Source organism: Notolabrus celidotus, chromosome 7 (assembly GCF_009762535.1).
Source record: "Notolabrus celidotus isolate fNotCel1 chromosome 7, fNotCel1.pri, whole genome shotgun sequence".
NCBI lineage: Eukaryota > Metazoa > Chordata > Actinopteri > Labriformes > Labridae > Notolabrus > Notolabrus celidotus.
This window is the reverse complement of record NC_048278.1, coordinates 17398334-17415732: the sequence shown is the minus strand read 5'-3', so window position 1 is coordinate 17415732 and position 17399 is coordinate 17398334.

Below are 17399 nucleotides of genomic sequence, written 5' to 3'. Positions count from 1 at the left end.
CTCCCCCTTGCAATATAAAAGCAAATGTGCTGAATAATCTACCGGCTTTTCCACTGAGAACATGACCCCCATGTCCAATCATGCACAGTGAGGAGCTTTTCCAGGCAATTTAGCACAGCTGATCTCAAACTAAAGGCATTTCTTTAAGAGACCCCTCACTCTTTCTTTTGGTTTAGTCTAAAACCAAGAAACCATAAATGCATTGCATGTTAGGAAAACATTCTTACCAACTCACATGTGCGCAGTTTTTTTTCCCACCATGGTTGCTGTTAAATTTTTTTACCAGGATTCTTTGAAAACTGTTTAAAAAGGTGAAGGGATAGTTGATCATGAGATTATTAGGCCATAGAACTGACAGTTAATAGTCCTTTTGTGAAACATAATCACAGTCTATACATGGCACACACAGAAGAGTGTGACTCAAACTCTGTGACCTGCAGTGAGATTCCTCCTATGTTGACTGCTGGTGTGAATACTGGCACAGTGCCTAGAGAAAACATGTTTTATACTGCTGTCATGATAAACCAGTTCAGGTTACAAGACGGATCCAGAAAATCCCTGTTGAGTAGCACATCAGTTTGGCAGGGTCTAATCAACAACCGGAGATAAATTACTGACATAGTTTGTTCTTTAAGAATCGAGACATGTACAGGTTTTACATTTTACATAAGCATTTTCATCCCGTCCCACTTTAAACATAATCAAAATGTACGTCTTTACAAGGCTTCACCTCAAGCAGCTTTAACATGACAACGCTGCTCACAATATAAGAATTCAGTACCACTATTAAAAATAACAATGAAAGGGACATTTTTAATATTCCAGGGACTAGGTATGTTTTGCAGTTATCTCTTTGTTAACAATAATTCAAATTTGAAGTTCAGATTTTTTCCTTGTTTCTGAGAATTTCCTCCAGCATTGGCATGACAGTAGGTGAATGGTAATCTGAATGTTCTTTGAAATTCATAAATATCAGGTGGTTTAAGGGCAAAGCAGTTTGTTTCAGATACCACTAAATATAAAAAAAGGAAGAGGAACAAAACCCAAACCAAAATTTCCAAGGTAACGATGCCAAAGGATTTTTTTTTAACACTCAGCTCGCCAGCCTTTTTATTTTTGGCCTAACTTTGATATATCAAATGTATTATCTCAATATTTCTAAACACTTTGAAAACTCTAGGCACATTTAGCCTTGTGAAAGGCCAGTCAGTGACTGTGATGTTGTGTCATGTGGAAAAGAAAAAAAAGGCAAACGAGGACTCGTTTTAGGAAGGAACTTATCAAAATAGATTTGGTTTTCCTGTATGGTTTTTATCTTTTTAATGCTGCCATGCTCTCGCTCTCTTATACACACACACACACACACACACACACACACACACACACACACACACACACACACACACACACACACACACACACACACACCGGCAGCAGGCTGTGTGGTGTGGTGGGAAGACCTCTGCAGCTCTGGCTCCTGATGGTTTCTGGGAGCAGCACCAGCATGGTGACTTGATCCACGCTAAGCAACTAGTTTGGCTTGATCTGGTCTCCCCGCAGCCATGGTAATCTGGTTCTGCCTGGAGATTGAGTGTGTGTGTGTGTGTGTGTGTGTGTGTGTGTGTGTGTGTGTGTGTGTGTGTGTGTGTGTATGTGTGTGTGTATGTGTGTGTGTGTGTGTGTGTGTGTGTGTGTGTGTGTGTGTGTGTGTGTGTGTGTGTATGTGTGTGTGTATGTGTGTGTATATGTGTGTGTGTGTGTGTGGGGGGGGGAGACTGAAGAAGAGAAGGAGTTTTCATTGAGAGGCAGGCCTGTTAGAGTTGATCAGGAGTTTGTGTGTACGTGTGTGTGTGTATGTGAGTTTTCAATAGGGCTTTTTGTTTCAACGTGACTCACCGTGCTCTTGCCACGGTTGGTGCCTGAAGGGAGAGATGGAAGGAGGGTGAACAGCAGAGAGTAAAAAAAGAGATGATGTGGTTAAGTCATTAGGAGACTGTATGTTCGGCTGCTCTGTCAATGTTAGGCCTACTTCTCTGATGAATCAATGAACCAAATTTCTGCCCGAGAAAGAGACAAACGGAGGGTGAGATCAGATCTGTCTTCTGGTTTTGCCAGGTTTCCAATCGTTTAAACTTTTAGCCAACTCTTCTACAGATTGTAAGCGCTAGCACTGCTAAGAGTACTCTCGATACGACATCAGTCAAACCAGATGGTGCGTGTGATTGCTCACTACTGCCTATAAATTTGTCAGCGAAATTTCACTGAGTTGATGTTCTTAATGACTTGTGCCATGGTTCTGATTAGTCTGCGAAAGCACAAGTGATTTCAACGAGGAGGTTGTCTTAGTTACGTTTCTTAGAAACTTTGTTTATAACTGTTGATGCATTAACAGATAGAATATCAGGCTTCATTCAGCAGTAAAACCCTACATGTTCCTTACATATGCAGTTATACCCTTATGTTGCAATTAATTACAATTACTGCAGTCTATATAACAGAAAATCCCACGGACAAATGTGTCCAATCAGGAGCTCTGACTGTGGAGACAGCCAAAATCCGAGCCCTCGAGATCCCTCGAACATAATTTAACTAGAAATAACAACCTCTTAGGTTTAGCCCTCATTGCCAAAAAGCAAGAATTGGAACAGAACTTTACAGTAGTATGTCACATTGCTCACTCCATCTGACCCTATAAGGATGGTCAATTTTTACAAAAGAATAAGGACAAATAAAATGTTCTATAGTTTCCGATGTCTGAACAAAATAAATTGAGTTTTATTTTAATTATGTTACATCAAGTGTTAATTATCCTTTTATTTAAAAACAAAACAAAAGGTTAAATCAATCTCACTCAAACAGAGACTGAAACCACTTTTTCCTGTATTCTCATGTATTCATATACTATAATTTATAAGTGTCTTTATATGTAAAGTTCTAAAAATACTTGAACAGCCGTTATTAATAATATCTTTATCCCTAGTTGATCAACATAACTCAACAAAAATTTGTTATATAATATTTAACGAATTGTTGGAGTGGAAGAAACAGAGAGAGAGTGCACATTTTGACAGTGCAGATGTGAGAAAAAAACATGTAACTGAATCCTGGTGTAGCTCTTATTAACTCTCTGCTTTCACTGCAGTGTAAGAAACTCATTGCAGACTGGAGTCTGTTCACAGTCACACACAGAGTGATCGCTATCTCATATGAGTCTGTTTTGCACATTGTTCAGAGTGTTTCAGTAAATCAGGTCTTGGATAAAACTGTTAGTTGGGACATTTAGTGGCGTTGGTATATGCGTTGCTGTGTGCATAGAATTAAACGTGCAGCTAATTTACACAGTATTGACACAGCACCGGATATATTTGAGAGAACTGGCTGGTCACCAATCATGACTGATTCTGATCACCAGCCAGTTTATCTGGGCACCTCTAGTGTATTCAACAGCTAGTTGTCTCTCAATCAAAAGCAGCTGAATAAGATTTAGTAATCTGTGGGAAAGTAGTAGGGGACTATGAGGGATGTTGTCTCCATCATTAAATCACTGCTATTGCTGATGGAAAACAATCAATGGTGATTCTTCAAATAAGTCCATGGATGATGTATTGTTCATGGATTATTTATGTCATGTTCTTTTTTTTATTTGTTTTTCCAATTAAATAAATAAACTTATGTGAGCTTAAATTACCGGTTCACTCACTTTTTTGCTCTTTCTAATGTATTATTTGTGTTCACCAAGTTCCCCCAGAGGACAAACAAACAAACACGATGAATAAAAAGTAAGGAAACTGTGTTGGAAACATTTGTGATAATGCAAGCTGAACAAAATATACAAAGCAGGTCACTTAGAATGGGTATTTATGAATATTATGTAAATGCAGGAAACCAAGTAAACTTGAGGTAAATTTGAGTTCTATTGTACTTGTAAATTGTTATGCTCTACAATAGTCTTCTGAAGCCCTCTTTTTTTAAACTATGAAAGTTATATTGTTTTTCACAAGATCCAAAGTAAATGTATCCACATAAAAACATGCTGTGAATCAAAGGCTCTTGCTTGCAAATTTACACGTACGTACATACACACCTTTTTTTTTTAACACCCCTTCTTTGTTCCTCTCACACTCATTGTCACCCACATGTGAAAGGAACCTCCCCTTGAGGCTCACCCATGACCACTTCTCTTGAGCTCTGCAAGAGGTGGTCATGCACTTGTTTCCACCCTTCGACCCTCCACTCTAACGCCATTTGCCATGGATGTTTCAAAACCATCTGACCTGGCTGTGCTAACTGGTGGCTATTTTGGGAGCGAGATGGCAAAACCGTCTGCTGCTGCTCAGAAAAAGAGAGGGATTGCTAAGAGGGAGTGCTCAGGGGGTCCTCCTGTATTTGTGTGTGCTTACACGTTCATGTGCGTGCATGTGTGTGTGTTTGCAGCCAACCATACCAGTGACTGAGCGTGGCGTTTGGGGTCATGTGTCGCTGAAGGCCATGGGGATTGCTGTTGAAATCAGAGATTTCATACTCTTGCTAAAACCAAGATGGATGCTGAAGTTTGCTCTCTGGCAATGGCTTGTTCAACCTTTCATCCATTTTTTCATCAACTACATGTGTACCAACTTGCTCATGTAGCTTGCACATGTTTTAATCAAAAGTATGCCAAGCTTTGGAAAATTTTTATATTCCTGTTTCTGTTCAGCTCGGGGCAGTTGGCAGTCACACCACCTGTGCTTGGTGCTGCTTTTAACAGAAACAGCCCACAGAGAAGTTTGCATTGAGGCCCTTTGGGAGAGAGCTTGATCAACAGGTTGGGCAATGGAACATGCCAGCGAGCAAGCGTGGCATCTCTTCCTGGTCGCTTCTGAAACATCATATCCCTCTTTGGGGCTTGACTAATGCTGGGGAGTGAGTAAGAAAACATTTGTTGGTCAAAGGCATGAGTCATCATCGTGCTTGACACTTTTAAGGTAGCTTAGCTAGCTGAAACACTAGACGTGTGCACTGAAAGCTTATTAAGCATCAGGATTGCTATAAAATGGCTTTAAGTTCACACTGAGTTTGAACTTAAAGCCATTTTAAATTAATAGTGTGACTTTTTAAACTTTTCCTTATTGGAGTTTCAACGTAATCAAAATGATAACTGCTCTTATAAGTTGTTGTGCAAATAAAGAAAACTATGCATCTATCTTGACTCAAATCCATTAGGATTAACAATAAAATACATGTATACAGGTATGTTAATGTAAGCATAAATCTCTGCACACGTACATCACGCTGGAACTGCAGTGAAATGTAAGTGCTTAGCATAAGAAAAGAAAGAAACCACATTGTATTGAGTTACTTTAAACACTGTTAGAGCATGTCAAAGTTTATTCTCAGTTTCTGCAGTTTATTACAGATTAAATCCAGTATTTGAAAAGTAAATGTAATTTCAGCTTAATGGCTTCAAAATGGATCCTATTCCACCCCTGTGTTGATTTATATTAAATATAGCACTTTTTTTTATTTCAGGCATGTTGCAATCCTCGTGTCTTGCAGAAAGGTTTTCATCCCACTCAAAGGATGAGTTCATTTTACATAAAGTACACGCACACATGCATACACATGCTCTAGGGACTGGCCTGCAGAGTAAGTGGGCCAGTTCCTCCTACCATCCCTCTTAATGTGTCCCTTGTGCTGGACATGTGGAGCTGCCAGCATTGTTCACTAGCTACGCTAGACGATAACAGCTGTGTGTATTTATCATCAACACACAAGTAACTGCTGATATTTTGGCCTTGTATTAACATTTAGTTATTGTTAACAGCAGGTGTGTTGAATATAGTAGGGGGTTGTATTTAAAGTTCATAGGTGTGAGTTTCGTCTGGCTTTTTGCCTTTGCTGTTTTTATCTCAGAGTGTCTGTTCAGTGTCGGACTGAAAAGCTGTTCAGATAAGGCGTGTCTGCATGTTTTCAAATCCTGGACTGGTCTCGCTGGACCATGTAAGCAGTTCCTCCGATGCAGCTCCAGGGTGTGGAACGTAGGCTGTCCAAGTGGGCCTTCTGATGCAGCTCCTTGATGAGGCTCATAGGCAGTGTGGGTAGGCCTTGAGATGCAGCTCCAGGGCTGGGCTCATAGTCTTTATGAATGGGCTATGTGATTAAGCAGTTTAACTGCTTTCAGATCTCTTGGGTTTAAATAAACTCTATCTGTTTTTTAAAAGAGACTAAAGAATATTTTGTCTTCCCCTTTTTTCATTCATTAGAAGGGACTTCCCACAGTTCAGTTGTGGAATGAAATTTCAAAGTAGCAAGGACAGACATTAAACCAAAGCGACACTTCTCCCTGTCATGACAAAGAGGTCTTTCTTGGGTCCATTAGCTTTGTTTTCCATAAACTACACTTCATGTGACGTTTTCTGAGCAGTTTTCAATTTTCTTTGTTCCGATCAGCTAATAACTTGGTTGAAGGATTTGAAGGAATTTTGTAGTTTGCCAAAATGTGCCTCAAGAACTCACACAAACACCACAGATTCTTCTAATGTGCATAGCATTAACTCAAACCAGATAAGGTACTGAAAACTGCTGCTATTAAAAACTGCTATTTCAGTATTTCTGTCATTCCTTTGTCTTTGAGAAAACTCTAAACTTGTTTTGTGTTTAGGTGAAAGTGTTTTTCTGGCACACCGCAGCATGTTACATACCGCTGAAACTCCAATACAATGATGTAGCTTATCAAACATTTGTGTGAGAAAGTATTTATATGTGTGGAATTTCTGACTCATTGATTGTGTGTGTTTGTCTGAGTGTGTGTTTGTGAGACAGAGAGAGAGTGGGAGAGAGAGGGTGAGGCTGTCACATCATCAGACAGGCTGAGTTAAATGAGTTTAGGTCGTTGACAGCCTTTTTTTTTCTCTGAAGCTGTCACTTTGCATAGAGGATGGAGACCTAATCACTCTGTTTTATAGAACTACACCTAAAGCCTGATAACTTCCTTTCTCTCTTGAAGTACTTGACAAGCTTCCTGGTCCTGCCTCAAATATATGTATATTTGTGGTGTGTGTGTGGGTGTGTGTGTGTGTGTGTGTGTGTGTGTGTGTGTGTGTGTGTGTGTGTGTGTGTGTGTGTGTGTGTGTGTTATACTGTAAACGATTCCTGAGTTGTTCCATCAATGTTTTCAACAAAGGCAGATGGTTGGAATAATATAAAAAGGAAATGTTTTGTGACTGTTCATGGCAAACGGAAAACTTAAAGCTTGGTGTGACTCACGTAGATGAATCAAACTTGTTGACCTCCTGCATTTATTGAGAGCAGGTTGCATTGTACAGGCATTGTATGAAAAAAGTAACAGAAGATGGAGTCTACAAATAAGAATTGTCTTTGTCCAAAACTATTTCAAACACACACATGAATGTGTGTGACTTGTTCCTCTGCTGCCATGAACATAAATGCTGTAATTGATTATATAAGTTTGTTCCCAATTCTCCATCCTGCTGCCATAAACTCAAGAAATAACCAACTTTAAGAAATGTGTATTATTCCGCAGCTGAAAGTAGTCCCCAATAAATATGTTATATACAACTGTTAGAGTAATGTTTACTTAAAACTACATTACCCAGATATTGTAAGTATCTAAGGACCTTAGCCAAGAGTCCCAGGAGGTTTGGGGCTATCTTATCGTGTAACTTTTACAATGTTACAACTTCATTCAGCAGATGCTTTTGTTTCATATTTACCTAAATATGAGAGTAAGTGCAACACAAAGTGATGATCTAGAGACTAGGAAACAACAGAAGTAAGTTTCAAAACAGCAACAGAAACTGGTGTCAATTTAATGACATCTAAATAATCCCAACATAAAATAAGACAGTTTAAAACAAACACATCAGTTTTGTTCTTTAATAACTATAATTCTGGTAGGCAGTCTTTATCAAGACATTCTTTTATGTCTTCATGTGCAGTGAAAACAATATTAAGCAAAACAGAGACATCACAGTTACTATTTTTTGGAACAGCATCTTTATTATTCAGCTTGTTACACATAATTATATGATACATAATCCAAGAATGACCTTTTGTTGAAACCTTACTTAATTTTCCGTATAACACTGAGTATTCCACACAGAGTGAAAAACTAAAGAGGGTTGCATCCACTGGAATACAGAGACATTTTTTAACATTCTGTCCTTCGGTTCCTCCATTCACCCGACTATTAGCCATGCTACATATGAGCCTGCCATCTAAAGCCTTTTTTGTCTCTTGATTTTTATGCAGCCATCAGCACTGAACCAGACAAATGGCTCTTTTCAGATCACTACAGCAGATGAACCCGATGAACACAGCTCTGATTTGAAGTGCAGCAGCCTACTGCCTGGGGGCATCGCCTCTCAGTGATGGCACCTTGTGACGAGACTGCTGCTTATACACACACACACACACACACACACACACACACACACACACACACACACACAAACACACACACAGACACACACACACACACACGCACACACACATCCTCACACATTTCTACTCAATTTGATTTCGTCCCTCTGCTTACACTTTTCACGACTTTCCCAGCTATCAAACAAATCAGAGAGGGAGGTTTCTGAGACGATGTTCAGTGGTGAACTGTTATAACCTTCATCTCCTTTCCATTTCTTTCTGCTGACCTTGGTTTTAACGATTTCTTTAAAAAAAAAGAAGAAAAAAAGTACCTTGACCTGGTTGTGGAACAATTTGCTTTATTGGCTGTTTTAACACCCCAGAAGTATTTTAACTACCTGCCTGTGAAACTTACCCTGCAACATAAAAATATATGGTAATAGCCTTTTTGGGTTACACAACAGTGGCAGAGTTTTTCACTTCAACTGTCCGTGAAACTCACTTATGATGAAGTAGTTTTAGCAATAATGAGGAGACTGTTTATAATTGATTCCATAGGGGACATAGCTTTTTTACTTTAACACATTGATTATGATGCTATAATGACAGTGTAATGACTTGAATTAATGCAACCGACAGGAAATCAAGTACACAGTGAAATAAAACATGATACAACCTATGCTACAAATGTACTACTTGCATTTCTCTCTCCCTCTCTCCACAAGCATGTAGAAATTTATGGGTCTATGTGACATGCAAACCACACATTCAGCCCTCTAGGTGAGACATTTATAGAACACAAAATGAAATTCAGAGGCTTCTCTCTTGCTAAACTTGCCTCGAAAAGAAGTCTTTTGCACTTCCTTCCCCCCTGTTAATGCCACTCTCTCCAGGCTAAACAGATGATTTATTGACAAGATGGCGCCAACATTTTTATGGTCTTTGAACCACGAGACTCAGCGTGGAGAACGGGATGAAGACCTCATGACTGCCAAGAGGCGGGGAGATGAGTCTCCCCCATCAGCTCTCTCTGTGGGACGCTTTTGTCCGATAAGAGGTCATGCACCACACCCGATTTAAGTCATGTGTTCCTCATTGCATGACGAGCAACACAAAACAACGGGGATGTGTTCGCTTGTGTGTCTGTGTTTGTTCGACTTCTATGGCTGGGTACATTTTGTGCTCATCTTCATCTAAGAAAAGTGTGTTTGTTGTTGCAAGGTAACATCCTCCTGATCTTTCTTGGTATGTTTGTGGTGTGTTTCTGAGTGTGCATTTCTTTGCATAGCCTAAGTATGAAAAGCATATGCCTGGCTGGAAAGAGGTGCTGTGTCTCAGTGAGTGGGTGCGTCAGTCTGGGTCAGGGCTTTTTAGTGCTTTAAGACCTTAACACTGCTCCAGGGGACTCTTACTCCACGCCCACGTCTCGTTTAAAAACTCTGGACCACATCAACATTTCTGGGATTAATGTAGACACAATCTCTATAGCTTCTGATGCACTCAAACAATGTACCACTGCTGTATCATAAAGACAGCAAAACATAGGTTGTTAGCCCTCATGAGAGTGCTAAAATCTGGTCATGTTCACAAACAGCTCCATTGTGAAAGGCCAAGTTTTATAGCTGATGTGATGTCTGACTTGAACATTGTCTAGTTTTGTTGCCTAAAGAACAAGACAAGCTATTAAATTTGAGCTCCTCCAAACATAACACATGTTGTGTCTTGGCTTCTTAATATCAGTTATTTGCAAACATGGACAGAAACTTCCCCTGATCTTAGGAGTTACAATCACACTCACTGACATTATTAGGAAAGGATCTAAATTGATACATAATGCAATGCAGTCAAACCAGTAAGGATGTATTTTTGTACTCCAACAGTCTAAACAAAGCAAAGAGATAAAACTGGCATCACACAATGCAACTCATCTGTTGACAGTTTAATACGAGATTAACAGCTAATGTTGCTAATCTTGCAAGCCTACTTTTTATGAGGTTGACCCACTGCATGGAAACAAATCGCATAAACTTGCATCAGCCCAGCCATGCTGGTAACTTGTTGACATGAATTGAGGAATCTCATCAATCTAAACAACTTCAATATCAATGTATCGCTGTCCAATCGCTGATAATTATAGATAGCCTGGCTCTAAAGATTGATATCATAATTAAAACAATCATTCTATACAGATTTCCCTGCCAGTGTGACCCACCACATCACTACTTTCTAACACCTTGCGGTGGTGTTAATGACATGAATGTAGAGCAGTGAATTGGCCAGAGAAGTTGACAGGCACTAAATAGCAGAAGCAGACAATAAGCATACATTAAGCAAATATTTAAATAAGCATTTATTTAAATCTAATTCATTGACTAAAAACATTAACATTGTTTCCTTTCTGGGATATCAAACCAAAGTACAGTGAATATACATATACATTAATCCTGGTCTTTGCCTTGTAGCGACATTTTGTATTTCTAGTTTATCAGATATCGTGATGAATCTTTATTTGATTGTCCTGCAATACCTAGATAATCACAGTATTGCTGAATCAGGACATTATTGTTATCACTAACCATGTGTTGTGTATCCTATCATGAGCCACATGGTGGCTTTGCACCCGCATCCTAGCCTGGTTTGCATTGCTATGTATTCCAGAATGCCAATCAGCTGTTTGCAATAGTCAACAGATGGAGGCCAATTTTCTTGCTTATCAGTTCGCTTTCAGTGAGTCCATAACCCAGATTAAATTCACGCTTGATCTGTTGCTTACTGAAGTGACCTCACAAAGAGCTGTTTCTATGATTTGCAATTAAAAGGCTTGATACAACACCTTCACTTATGCGTAAGTAAGTTTGATAACTTGGTTGAAATCAACTGTTTTTTGTCTCCTTAATTGAACATACCTTGGTAACATTTAATATTGAGCAAAGCTACTATCCTTCTCCAAAACATTTAGCCACTACATTTTAACATACATCAACTAGACAGCACCTAAACACAGTAGACTTTAGAATAATACAATTTTTAAAAAATATTTGCATTAAATTTCCATTTAAGGTTGTAGCAGCAAAAAAAAAAAAAAAAAAAAGGAAGCAGTGAGTGGTTAAAGACCCTTGAGGTCCAGTAAATGACTTTAGTCATGTTCTTAGCAGTGTTCAAAGACCCTACTGCAATGCCTGTGGGAAGATTTGCTGACACATGGTTTACTGTCGTTCATCCATGTGATCATCTCCTCTCATGAACCATGGTCCTTTCCCTGTGCCCTGCGGTTCCATAGAATACAATACAATTCATTCTTCTTAGTTAACAGCGTTGTCAGTCACCAAAACTCACTGTATGAATGAAGCCACAGAAACATTTACCTCATACAAAGAAAAACTGTGTATTGCCCCTTTACTAATTCATTTTTACATTCAATTTATGTGAAAAGACATGACATCATAGGTTTTTTAAAAATTAACTGCACAATATAAGCATTAAAATTCCCATAACTGAGTTTTCAAGAAATATATGTATGTACAAAATACGTCTTTAAATCATCCCAATACTTCTCATCACTAAGAACAGTTCATTGTCCTCAATGCAGAATATTTTTCCAGGGCCCTAGGAATCAATTTCCCCTCATAAACTACACAATCCATGATGGAAAAAAAGGGCAATCTGACGCACATCCAGACACAAACATGTGGCTCATGTATCTGCCCATCACTCTGTTCTAGACAGTGTGGGTCACATATTGATGCTTCCTCATCCCATCACATTGACACACACCGTCTGCTAAGCCCTTAATCGCAAACATGCTCATCTTCACTTTACATGTTTACCCAGACAAATCAATCCAGCTGATCCTGCAGCTGTTGTACGTTGACCTTAAATGAACTCTGAGCTGCTGTAAGACGACATGCTGAAGTTACTGCATTTTCAAAGGCATGGCACACACTTGTTAAGTTTGCATATCTTTGTGTGTGTGGTGCACACAGTAGCCTTCCTCATATACTAAATTGTCCAATGGGGCTACACTTCCTGTTAGTGGGGTACCATTATGTGGGTGTTCTTGCATGTGTGTGCATACATTTACATTTGTCTGCATGCTATACGGTAGATTTTATTTCTATCCATGTGTGTGTATCAGTTTATGGTTGAGCACATTTGTTCAACTATGTGTTCCACTTATGCATGCGCCTACATGCCTTCATACAGTGCATGTTTAAACTCTGTGTATGTGTGTTCTGTGTTAGCATGTGTGTGACAGGAGCATGGGCTGTAACTCACGCTGACTGCAAGCGGAGGCCCCTGGCAGGGAAAGCTGTGGTTCTGGCAGGTCTCAGAAGGGCTCTAAAGCAGCTCTGCAGCTCAGCTCGGCTCCGCTGCTGGTTGGCGGGCCCGTCTCCATGTCACACTGAAGAGGCATTCAAGAAAGCTCCTAACTGGGAGACCTCCAGCTTGAAAACAGGACAATGTCATCGTGTCTTATTGTTGGCAGCCACATTAGCTCCACATTAGCTCCCGGAGCCACCCAGCTGAAACCAAGCTCAGACATTTATGCCAGTTGATTTGCACAGCTTTTGCCAGCTTCCCATGATGAATGGTGGCAAGAGCGCTGTTATAGTCGCTGCAGGGCTTCCAGGTCTGTCTAAGAGAATGAGCATCAGGTTGGCACCTCTTCAACCTTAAATCAAACTCTATCTTTAATAGTTTCTAAGCTGTAAAACATTTAACTTCCCTGAAGCATGCAGTCTGTTTGAGGGAATAAGTTAATTTACCATACATCTTGGAAAAAATAGACAAACTTCAAGTCAAAGTACATGTTTGGCATTTGAACAAACTACAAGAATCTATGTTTAGTACAGATATTAACATGTAGCCTATATTTTTCAATGTATAAAAGCAAGAGTTAGCAGCTAGCCAGTTTTCGTGAAAGATTAATTCATGCAAATTCACACATAAAGAAAGGCAATGAGGTTACGACAGCTGCTAATTTATGCATTGGAGCAAGGGTGGCAACTGAAAAATCCTTAAAGAACTTACTGAATTTATTTTATAAATAATTTTATAAATTAAGCTCCCTCCATACCGTACTGCATTTGATGTGCTGAGATGGGCCAAAGAGATCCTAGACCAAATGAATATGATGAAGGAGACATGAGCTTTCAAGCCTGATTCCCCTTCTGTTTGAGTATGTCTTAACGATACAACTCATTAGCCCCGTTTTGTCTTGACTTGTCCACTATATAATAGAAGTACCTGTTTTTAAATCCTTTTAAAGTGTGGTGGCCACAGCTGTGCCTGTTTTTTCCTCAAATGTTAAGAAGTGGAATTGAATAGACTTATTGTAACATTTAAAATTCATCTGCCGCCCACTGCATCAAACGGCTGGTTCTTACACGCGCTTCCAATTTTCTTGAGTCCTGTGGAGGGAGAGGAGCAAATGGTTCAAAATCTACCAATATACTTATAACGGCGCAAGGTTTGAGGGACATAATGGGATTTTTTTAATAAGAGCTTTTTTTTGTCTTATCAAAGTAGTGATAATATTCATTGTCCCAAGTTTCTTTCTCTGTTACAAACACAAACTGCTGCCTCAGTGGACACCACATGCCAGGTGCCACATATTATGATTGAACAGATGAGAAAGACAGAAGGAGTGAATGAAAAAAAATGTGTGAATGAGTAAAGTGTGTGAGGTTGAGATAAAGCTGCATGAAGAAGAGGAGAACACAGAGAGTGGGATGAGATGAAGGAGAAATGGGGTGCAGAGGAGGGAATGTAGAGCCACAGTGAGTGAGAGAGGTTATGGTTTTGGACTCTGACCCAGATTTTAAATATGGTCTCTGACAACCTGATCTAACCGTGCTGCTGTGTGGTCTTCCTTTCTTTCCACTCGTTACGGATGCATGACGACCACACGCCTCCCCTCTCGGCATCCCAGTGCAGTCACTTGACTAGTCAGAGCACGTTCATTTAATGCAACAGTCCAATGACGACGAGCTCCGAGGTCAGAGTGACACCAGATTCCCTTACGGGTTTTTAAAAAAAACACATTGCAGCTTTCAGAGTGTGCATGTGTTCATCAAACACAGATTATACTACAGAGATGGGACAGGTTCATGCAATTACATTAAACAGTATGTTGCCAATTTACAGCATAGTTTGCTCATTCTTATGAATAAAGAATCACACCAGCGTAACAATTCTGTAATTGAAATAAGAAGGCATAAAACGTCTCAGTACCAGTAAGAGAACAGTGGGTGCAAGCTGAAGTCTTTGGCAGAGGTTGTTGGCATTCGCTTTATAGTTTAGCTGGTTTGCTGGCTTTACAAACGCCTGTTTGGTTCTTTTGTGGCCAGGCAGGAGCTACAACTGAGCCAACTCTTTGAAAATGAAAAAAAAACAACAAGATTTGGTTGTTTGGCAGGGTTAATGGGGTATTTTTGATATCCAGTATTAATAATTTATATTAAGCAACTTTTAAAGAGAAACCATTTTCCAATAGTTGGTTGTAAATATGCCATTATTTTTATACCCATAGTAAAAAAAAAAAAAAGAGGACGAGAATGTTTTTTAACAAGTATTCCTGTCTTCTTAGCATGGCAAAGTGTTGGTGTACATTTCTTGAATTTATTACCCGCCTGCCTGGATAAACATGAGCACCAACTCACACATGCCTCCCGCGCTGTGTGTTGAGAACGTTGGGAGTTAGGTGACAGATACTGAGAATGCTTGGACCTAAATTAAGCCCACTGCTTCATCAAAAACATCCTGCCTTCCTGCTCGGGCCTGGATTGTGGTGACTTTTCTCACGGAGGAGGCGCAGGTAAACTATCGGCAACACAAACACTTAACTCGACATGCAAAATAATTCAGCAGGATCTGCATTGACTGGGAAACACAAAGATGGTTCTACAGCTTTTCTAAAAAAAAACCACACAGGTTGCTTCGCTTTCACAGTTTATTTTCAGCAAAGTGATATCACATACCAGCAGAATAAATATTACCTAGCACTGTCATTGAGTTTGTTGTGGCAACGATGTGATAATTACACATTATTTCCCTCATTTTATAAAGTATTAACATCAGGTATAGGAACTAAAGCACATGGGTAAACCCCTGAAACAAAGTGCACTGTATGGATTCTATACTGTAAATGATTGCTTAAGACTTAGGCTTTTCATGCATCAACACACACATGTTCACACACATACATCCTCACTGATAACAAATGTCAAAAGAGCAGAAGCGGAGCATAACAAAGTACACTTTCGCAGGTTCCTAGGCAGTTTAGAGTATGTCAGTATTGTCTGAACTTTTTACTTACAACATGAGTTTTTAGTTTGAGGTTTGATGTAAAAAACGTTTTGCAGGCTTTACATAAAACAAGCTCATGAGACATGATGTACTGTTTCAATTTAATACAGTATTAAAGCCAAGCTATAACATTAGGAAAAACACATTACCTGATTTCTGACCAATGATTTGATTCTTCAAGAGTGGCCTCAGTCACATACGTTTATTTACACTAAATTCATTTACATTGCAGGGTGAGTAAGTTTAAAGCCCGACCTTTGCTTCAAAAGCTGCATTGTTCTACTGTGTGGCTACATTAACTTAAAGGTAAGGGTTTAAGCACTTATTTCCATATGCTCACTGTAACAGAGAACACATTTACCAGCGTGTACATGAAATCGCAGTATGACCCATATACAGTAACAGAGAGCAAAAAAAAAATTGGGTGGGACCATGGAAGGCGAAGGAGGCCAGGAGGGAGGAGGAGGAGAGCTCTGCACCACTCTGCTCCAGCTCCATTGCTGACCCCACAGCTGTAAATCTGAGAGTTGAAGACCACTCTTTAATCGTCTTTCTCAGTTTTCTGCCTTATACTTCCTGACACTGCGCATATCACTGACAAGGAATTACTGTCAGTATTGCATTTGCACTCATTTGATGCTCTTGGCAACTATAGTCAGATGTTAGTGTGTGACAGGTGACTTCAGGAGGTGAAAGGTCAGCAGATGTTTTCAACTTCTTCGTAGAAATTAAACAGGTACAATCTGGCTGGTATAACCACAAAAGTCATAGTTGCTTTCTTCAACTGCAAAGACAACTTAAATAAGTTATCCCACTGCCTTCACATTCTAAGCACAGCTACATTGAGAAAGAAACAAAAGTTAAGCCATTTTTATTCCTCCTCATTAAGCATGCATGTCTCCCTTATTTACTCCCACTCCAAAGCTTTCTGCGTGACAGTTGCCAGGAAGAGAAATACAAGAAAGAAATTAATAGAAGAGGTGAGAACAGAGAGGAATCCAGCTAATACAGTCAACTTCCAGGAAACCGAGACTGTGACCACTTAATTATCTTGATGCCTGCAACACAACACACTAGAGCTCATCCCTCTGAGTCAGAGCCAGGCTGATCACACAAAGAACAAGACAGTTAGCATGCCGGTTACAAGCTAATTTGGTTGAGGCCAGCCAGAGTTTTCCATACAGCTCCCAACAGGTTTCCACAACCAAGGCTGGATCGGGTTGAAGTTGCAATGACTCCCAAAATGACACTGAGGATAAAAGTATCTGACAGAGTGTTGCAGAGCCTTAAACAAGTCGGCCTGAATGTGTCTTTTTAATGTTTAACTTAACCAAGATAAAATTCTGTTGGTTTAGAATTTGCTGCCAAAATTCAAATTCAGTCATTGTCTACTAAATTGCTTGCAACATGAGCTTAGAACTGAGATCCCCAACCGTAATAAGTTGCCGATTTATTTAAGACTTCATTTGGTTTATTTGTGTCTAACTTGTCTTATCAAAATTTTAAAGGCTATCCCAGGACACTGCTGGAGTTGCAGGACTGCATCTGTTGGGTTTGCATAATTTAATTGACTATAATATTATATTTGACCATAAATTCCATGGGAATAATATATTATTTATTCTCACAACTATGATCTAAGATCTTGAATACAGTGCCCTGGCTTTTGGTAAAAGCTGGAAATATACGCACTGCTCATCATAAAACTGCTCCTCAGATCCTAACAAAGA